The sequence below is a fragment of the Xiphophorus hellerii genome, chromosome 16 (genome assembly GCF_003331165.1).
Source record: "Xiphophorus hellerii strain 12219 chromosome 16, Xiphophorus_hellerii-4.1, whole genome shotgun sequence".
Classification (NCBI taxonomy): domain Eukaryota; kingdom Metazoa; phylum Chordata; class Actinopteri; order Cyprinodontiformes; family Poeciliidae; genus Xiphophorus; species Xiphophorus hellerii.
Window position 1 is genome coordinate 3942642 of NC_045687.1, and position 8318 is coordinate 3950959.

Here is an 8318-nt window from a genome sequence, read left to right on the forward strand (position 1 = left end):
CAGAGCTCGCACGCAGCTGCTCAACCTGCTCTCAGGAAACCTGTAATCAACTCTGGAAGGACAGTAGAAGGAAATGACAACATGAGGCTGGAGAAAAAATGTCAAAATGTGAAATTTACTCTGTCCTCCACACTTACTGGCACCCATGTGCTTCTTTTCTGTCATTTCAGTTCACTAAATATTGTTTAAAAATGGAAAGTTATTGATTAACGAGTTGATATAGTGCTCTTAACAACGTAGAAGATAAAGAATTTTTAAATAGTACATTATATTTAAACATTTTGTGTCAGCTGTGTTAACCCTTTGATGCATGAATTATGATCCTTTGTGTCAGAATTTTTTTTCCATTTTTAAAAATTTTTTTCTTAAGGCATAAAAAAAGGTAGGAACATTTTTTTTGTAAAAATATATATATTTTTTTTTATGTGATGAATTGTAATTTTGTCCAAATACAAAGTTGTTATTTGAAAAATACATCAGTAGTATTGTTCCTTAGGGGTTATCTGATGTCACAATATTTGTTTTACTTGCAAGAGTCGTCTACAATAGAAGGAGGGACCGGGTCGGTTCTCATGCTTTTTTGTCTGTCGGCCATATTGTATTTAACAAAAATAATTTCTTGCATTTGCAGCTGATGGCCAGTAGTTGATGGTATATTTTATGATGCATTAGTGTCCACTTCAGTGGTCTGTGTGCATTTATAACATAAAAATCCACAGGAAGCACAAGAAAATGGCTTTTAGATAGCTGTCCACTGTAGTGACCACTATGATTGAAAGGGTTAAATACTGACGAAATAAACAGAAAAATGTGGATATTTCAGCTGATTAAAGTTAAACAGCCCTTAAAATCAACCCTGCCTATTGACGTCATGTCTGTCTATCACGTTATAGTTTTTCTGCTTTATATCCTCCGTTTTTTGTTTAAACGTTCACACCTTCGTAGCAAATCTGTAAGTTATGGTTGAGAAGTTGACGGCAACTCCGCAGCTGGTCGAGTGTTTAATATTTCGTAACATTAACGGATAAAGTGAATCTTACATCCCACATCGGACTCCGTTTGGACCGTTTCTCTTTGCGCTCTTGGAAATCGCCGCCATCTTCGTTTCTGAATCAAACGGCACCGCTTTAAGGATGACCAGCGGCGCCCTCTGCTGGACGGAGGCCAAACTACAACGCTGGGGAAAAAAATCTAAGCGGACTTTATTAATTAATCGATTGGGGTTTACATGCCGAATCCCGAGTCATGCAAAAACGTTGAATTGTTATTATTATTATTATTACTTTTTGGGCATTTCTGTGTTTATTTGGATCATCATCTCCTTAAAGGAAGTCACAAATTACTTTCAAACTCCAGGACTAACCTGCAAAAACTTTTTTCTTCATCTTATTAAAATTACAATTAATGATAATCCATATTTCAATGAGGGATTTGAGGGGATATTATTCTTAAAACTTGGATGAAGGCCACAGTAAACTGAAAGTACGTAATCCTGATTAAATATGTGATTTCACAAGAACAGCTCTGTGTTTTTCTAAGAATACAGATATGTTTTGGGGAAAGGAGCAGTGCAGAGCAAGCCAGTTTCTGCTGAAAGGATTGTTAAGACGCCAGGTGGTTTTCGCTGCAGCAGCCCGGCATGTTGGTCGTACAGATGTCACATTGTCCTGATGTTGGAGTCACTCTGACAAGTAGATTTAATTCATCCTGAAGAGGACAGCAGTCCATCACAGGAGATAAGCAACCACTGACACATACCAGCGTGATTCAGAGCCTTCACTTAAACCAACATGGTTTTGGCTTGAGGGACCCAGAAATCAGACATGTTCACTAACATCATAATATAGAACATTCAATTCTCTACACAAAGAGTTTAATGTTAATTATTCTAATATACGCTCATAATCAATAAATTTGAATTTATTTCAGTAGCTTAATTCATTAAGTTTATACCACACAAACTGATGTTTTAAGCCTTTATTCCTGGAAATTACGTTGATTTTCCGATGTAAAAACATGACATTATAATTAGTATATTACAGCAGACTAATTAAAAAAAAAACATTTCAATACAGAAATGTGGGTTTAATGAAAAGTAGTTTTAATACCTTATTAAATGTAATTTTCCAAAGGTACTTTTAATCAAGCTAACGAGCCTCATCAGAAGCATCTTCTAATTTACTGAATATGATTTTATATTGGAGCGGGAGAGCGCGCCCTCTGGTGATCAGAGAAAGTAACTTCACATATAAACACGTCCAGTGTTTAGACGCAGGGCATTGTGTTATAAATGTATAAATTATGCATAAATGTTCTATTTTTTTTAAAGAAAATAAAAATTCAACCGTTTAGATAGTTGTGGGTTTTTTTGTTGTTGTTTTTTTACATTTGTTTCTTTTTATTTGCTGTAAAATTAGATATCTGTCACTGCTACCTGCAGCTCCTTGGTCCTAATAGCTTTGGCTAAAAATGAAAAACGACCAGACTTGTGATGTAGCATGACATCCTATGAGAATAGTTATTTAATTTCCCCTGGTTCCAAAAAATAAATGCACAAATAAAATAGATAACATACAAAGTAAAAATGTTAATTAGTAGCAGTAATTTAGTAATTTGGTTTTGTTTGTTTAAAATCAAAATAGTTAAACAATATCCACAAGATGTGATTCGATTTTTTTGTATATTTGTTGCAATTTTATTTAAAATTTTCTAAATATATATACTATAAATTCACATAAATAAATGTATAACAAATATATACATCAAAACGTTTTGTTATTTATATAGACTCCTCTGTCTTTATTCAATTAGTTACAGGAGGCTGGAGCTGTATGTTTTTATTGATTTCAAATTAATAGAACTAAGTGGAAATTCACAAATAGTATTTCCGTTTAATTTTTAACGGTAACTCTTATTCCTCCTCCCGTCCACCAGGGGGAAGTAAAGCGGAAGTTACGTTGCTGCCAGTAGTCAAACTGCGCAGCCTCCGTTATGACCGGTCAGTAACCGTTAGTGAAGCGTAGGGGAACGGTTCACTTTTCGATGAGGAGGTGAGTTAACGTTACTTCTATCAGAAATATTATACAATATTCACTGTAAGATTACAAATTTTAGCTTATCTCCAGTTGTCACTCATCATTTGTAAATTGGCTTATTTTGTAATATATTTCCCGAAATCTAAATGCTTCGGTGGATAAATTGTGAGCCGAATTTAACTTGTTTAAGTCTTTATGTGAATTTACCAATCTCTACCTCACAGAGTTTATACTACGCGCTATGAAAACAGTCAAATATAAAATTTGACTGTTTTTCTATGGAGACTGGTTTTCAACCACGTGGAGCTCACGCCACGTGTTTAGCATAAGCGGCTAGGATGCTATGCTCAAAGTGCCAGTTAAACGCGAGCGATTTTTAGTGTGTGTTAGCTTTAAATTACCCTCCTGTGATGACTTGCACTGGGCTCTGAGTCTGTATGGAGACAAAGTGCATCTTTGGCCTTGACAAGCCAGAGTTTCTGAGGAAAATAAAAGCTAAACCTTGTTGAGCTTAAGTGATCATGCATCATAGAGTTAACTCTATCCTTTTCATTTGTAGGTAATGCAGAAATGACTTAAATGAAGATGGACTCTTCTAGGTGGGTCAAACATTCAAGTCCAATGAGAATCTAAAAGCTTTTCCCCTGATGACTTGCACTGGGCTCTGAGTCTGTATGGAGACAGAAGTGCATCTTTGGCCTTGACAAGCCAGAGTTTCTGAGGAGAAAACGACTTCATGACGTCCTCCTAATGATTACAATCTCAAACTTACACTTTTCTTTTTATTTTTAGGGTGTGGATCACTTGGAAACAGACAGACGAGTAATTGAAGAGGTTTGTGTTAAAATCCATGTTAAATTTCTGTGATTTCTTGTGATGTTTGCACTGGGCTCTGTAACAAGACAGAGTCTGAAGAAACAATATTCAAATGATTTTATCTGCTTCCCTGTCGAATCATGAAAGTTAATTTTGCTGCATCTTTTCTTTTCAGACACTAAGATTCCTGCAGACTTCCTCACCAAGTTACGCCACATTTCTTTCAGTTTTACTTGATATGTATATAATTGCAGTTAACAAATAAAACTTGGATTTGAAATTTTGTGTGTGATTATGTATCCTTCAAAGTTGAGTTAAAAATTTAGATTTAAACCTGATGGGAACTTATTAAATTCAGAAATAGTTGACTAGAGCTGGACAGACATCTTTTAAGATTGTAGCCTGGAGACCAGTTTAATTACATTTTAAATTTTTGAGAATTAAATGTCTTTTACAGAACAAAGTATTTCTGCAAACTACAACCTAAAGTAATTTTTTTTTACTCTCAGACCAGCCAAATAAAACATAAGAGCTGCAAACGTCGCACGACATTCTGAAAATAAGACTTATAATTTTAGAGAAATATCCACCATTGAAAACATGTTTTTAAAGAACCGCCCTTCTGTTTCAATTTTTAGGATAAAATTTTTTTTTGTCAAGGATGAATATTTTTTGTTTGGGATTGAAAAGTAAAAGTACATTTATTCCAAACTGAGAAGAAAAACTGATCTAAAGGCAGGTTACTAGAAATAAGTGTCACTTTGTGAAAAATATATATACACAAATTTGTTCCTTAAGAATTTTACGCATAAAATGTTTTTCCTTCATCTTATTTCATATTCTTACCCAAACTTGCAGATTACCTGCTCAGTACTCCACACTTCGTATGAATGTCCATTTATTTACTGATGACACTTCAGAAGTCGGATGTTTTTCTGTAAATAACTCAAATTATCACAGATAAAAATGTTTCAGGCTTATCTGTATCTGCAAGGTTGAAGACAAACCTGAAAAGCAAAATTTTTCTTCACAGGAACATAAACCACCATAAACTAGAGCTTTGTTTATCTTTATTATAATTCTAACAATTTATTATCTCTTAAAACATTTGAAATTCATATATATTTATATGAATGTGTGTATATGCATATCACATATACATATATATATTCTGTAAGATACCTTTCTTCAGTTCATACTCATTTTTTTAAAGATCTCTTAAAGGAAAAGAAATGCTTTCTATAGAGTCGGACCGATTCACCTCAGATTGTGACCTTTAACCCCTGACAGCTGATGTGTGAGCCACTCACTCAGTTTTAAATAAGAAATCCAGAAAAAAAAGGTCCAGAATATTTTTCTCAAGAGTCACAAAAGAAGAGAGATGAGTTCCTGTTTTACTAAATTTACACTACGTGAACATTTTGTGGATCTGATAGAAACATCTGGCTGTTGAATAGTTAATAAAAACTTTTACCTTCACTAAGAAACGCTGGTAGCAACATGTAATACAATGAGAACCTCCAGGGTACTAATAGGGGTGGTAGAGATAGTTTCTAAGATACTTTTCATTGAAATGTAAGGTCAGCATTACATTTTATTAATAAAAACCAAAACAAGCTGCAACACTAATATCTAATTACTTATAGAAGAGAGAATGAAATGATTTAACACAAGGTGAAACCCTATAACTTTATTTGGTACTAAATAAGGACCTTTTAAATAACCTCACAGGCCCCATGGCAACCCATATAAACTCAACAGACACGTCATAATTACCCCCATAAGGTGACTTGTAAGCACTCCATAGGTTTCCAATAAACACCCTACAGGTTTCCCCCAACGTAACTTATAGGTGCCCTATGAGTATCTGGATCTCACAGGTACCATCTCTAAGTACCTTACAGGTTCCCTAGAAGTAGTTTCAAGGAAACCCCAATGAACTCATCAGGCACCATGTAATTATCCCATAAGGTGACTTGTAAGCAGTCCATAGATTCCCAATAAACATCCTTAAGTAACTTATAGGTGTACTATGCATATCTGGACCTTACTGGTACCCTCTCCCAGTACCTTGTAGGTTCCCTGTAAGTAGTTATAAGATAACCCCAATGAACTCCACAGATACCTCATGAATACAGCCATAAGGTGACTTGTAAGAACTCCACAAGTTCCCAATGAATAACCTAGAGCAGTGGCCCACTGCCTTGCATTGTTTTAGGTATTTCCCTTCTGCCACACACCTGGCTTGAATCCGTGGGTGATTAACAGGCCTCTGCAGCACTTGATGCCTGCAGAAGAGGTCGTTCAATTGTTTGAATCGGCTGTTCTGGAACAGAGACACATCTAAAACATTCAGCGCACGGGGGGCTAAGGATTGGATTTTAGAAAAACTGGCTAGAGATTCCCCTTAAGTAATCTGTAGGTGCCCAATGGTACCCCCTCCCTGGAAGTTTTTATAGGTTTAAAATCTTGCCGTTGAATCTGCTGTTGATAATTTAGCTGATTCCACGTTGGTACTTCACCTACAGGCGCCCTTTAAGTGACCTCTAAGAACAGTAGGAGCTTCCTGTTGGTACCACCAAAGTTCTGGCCTGTATTACACATTGCTACTCAAATTTCCTTGTAAGGTGTTACTGATGCAAAAAATGACAGAAATAATTCACTGTGATCGCACCGACACACGTGAGCAAAGAGAACGACCAGAGCGGAGCTTGGATCATTAACAGTGGAAGATGCAGAGAACGGGTCAAACTGTATAGAAAGCAGAACAGTTAAATAAATACATCTTCATGATAAACATTATTTGGAAGACAGAGATTCTGTAGAACTTTTGAGACTTTTTTTTTTACATCTTAAACTGTTTAATGACCATTATTTTCATCGTCCTTATTGCTATTTCCTTATGCATTCTAAGATAATCTCCCCCCTGACCTTCTGCAGATACAAAAATGAATCACCATTTGCAAATTTCACATCGACAGAGTGAAAATATGTGCAACAAGATGCATGAAAACAGTTTTTTTTTTTCCCTGCAAAACCAGACTCAAAGACAGCAGAGGGGAGAGCAACTCCCGTATGGGATGTATCGATGTGTTCTCGGACTCGGAAAGCAGCAGTGAAAGAAGTGAAAGCGTGAAGTCATGAGAGAGCCCTTATATTCCATCTCAGAGGTTAATGTGCCATGAAAGCTGATGGAGAAGTAAAATGAAAAACATGGCACACACAGATCTTATAACAGGGGCTAGATATACTAAACTTCTATCACTGATATGTTCTGGGCTTCCCCAGAGTAACAGTTGCTACATCGATACAGCATCTGAATAAACTTTGAAGGAGAAAAGTAAAGTTTGAGGCTTTTAAAGTTACCATGTTAACATAATAAAGGGAAAATATATCCATCGATGTGCTTCACCTTATGTCCGCGAGGCTTCTTTTCACTTTAAAACAATGTAGAGGATTCAGCGTCTCCACAACACCCAACCACCTGAGGCAGGAAGAAACCGGAATAACAGTAAGGACGATGATAGTAACGATAAGCAGTAGCAACAAATCTCTTCATATCAACAGCAGTTCCAGTGTTTCCCCGTTTAAAAACTGTAAGAACAATCGTAGTATTAAAATTTGATTTGAGCGTTTCTCTCTCTTGGGTTTCGCCGTTGGGAGGGAGGGGGGAGAAAGGCCACTCCAGGAAGGAGCAGGGAGGACCGGGAGGGAAAAGACGGAGATAATGGCAGTTTTTCTTTTACCCCTCCCGTCTCCTTTCAAGTGTCCCTCGTCCCAGAAGGTCTGAGCAGAGTTGTTCTCCGGAAGAAAAAGATTTCTCTTCGCGTTCTCTTGGATCCAGAGCACAATCTGTCCTCAGGTGCGTCTCGGATCTCTGCGTCTTTACATATATAAGGTGTTAAATAAACTCTGACACAAACACAGAGTGCTTGTGTTTATCTACATGTTGGTGTATGCATGCAGGCATGGATAACAGTAACATGGGTGCCTGACTGTGTGCATATATATATATATTTATATTTTTTTTTTAGCCATTTATTCTTTTTATGATGTAGGTCTGGGCACTTATTTTTGCTACAAATTTGTGATACAGTGACCAGTCTGAACGTACGTCGCTAAAGGATGACAAAGAGCTATTATGGAAAAAAACAAAAAATGCACACAGGATCCATAGTAAGGACAGAGCCCTGCCGGTGATGAGGTAAAAAACAAGACGTGACCAATCGCAACCAGATAAACACACACACACACACGCACACACACACACACACCCCCACACACACACACACACACACACACACACACACAGCGAAGACACCGGTCTGCTCCCTGGACTCCTCGGAAAGATGAGGAAGCTGTTGTCAGAAGAAAGTACAACCTCATTTGATTATTGAGTTTAATGGATCAGGAAGTATAAAAAAACAACCTGGACTTTACCAAGTTCTTAAAGGTGACCTATTCTGC

The 8318-nt window shown here is 36.7% G+C and overlaps 1 long non-coding RNA gene and 2 other non-coding genes across 3 annotated transcripts; all 3 read left to right on the top strand.

Moving 5' to 3' along the window:
• Nucleotides 1-2952: 2952 nt before the first annotated feature.
• On the top strand, nt 2953-4131 carry LOC116735174 (uncharacterized). Its single transcript, XR_004342338.1, has 4 exons — nt 2953-3050; nt 3595-3634; nt 3828-3869; nt 4027-4131. It is a non-coding gene; the product is annotated as an uncharacterized LOC116735174 (long non-coding RNA).
• LOC116736316 (small nucleolar RNA SNORD88) lies at nt 3435-3525 on the top strand. The gene has a single exon (XR_004342526.1). It is a non-coding gene; the product is annotated as a small nucleolar RNA SNORD88 (small nucleolar RNA).
• LOC116736315 (small nucleolar RNA SNORD88) lies at nt 3672-3763 on the top strand. Its single transcript, XR_004342525.1, has one exon. It is a non-coding gene; the product is annotated as a small nucleolar RNA SNORD88 (small nucleolar RNA).
• Nucleotides 4132-8318: the final 4187 nt, after the last annotated feature.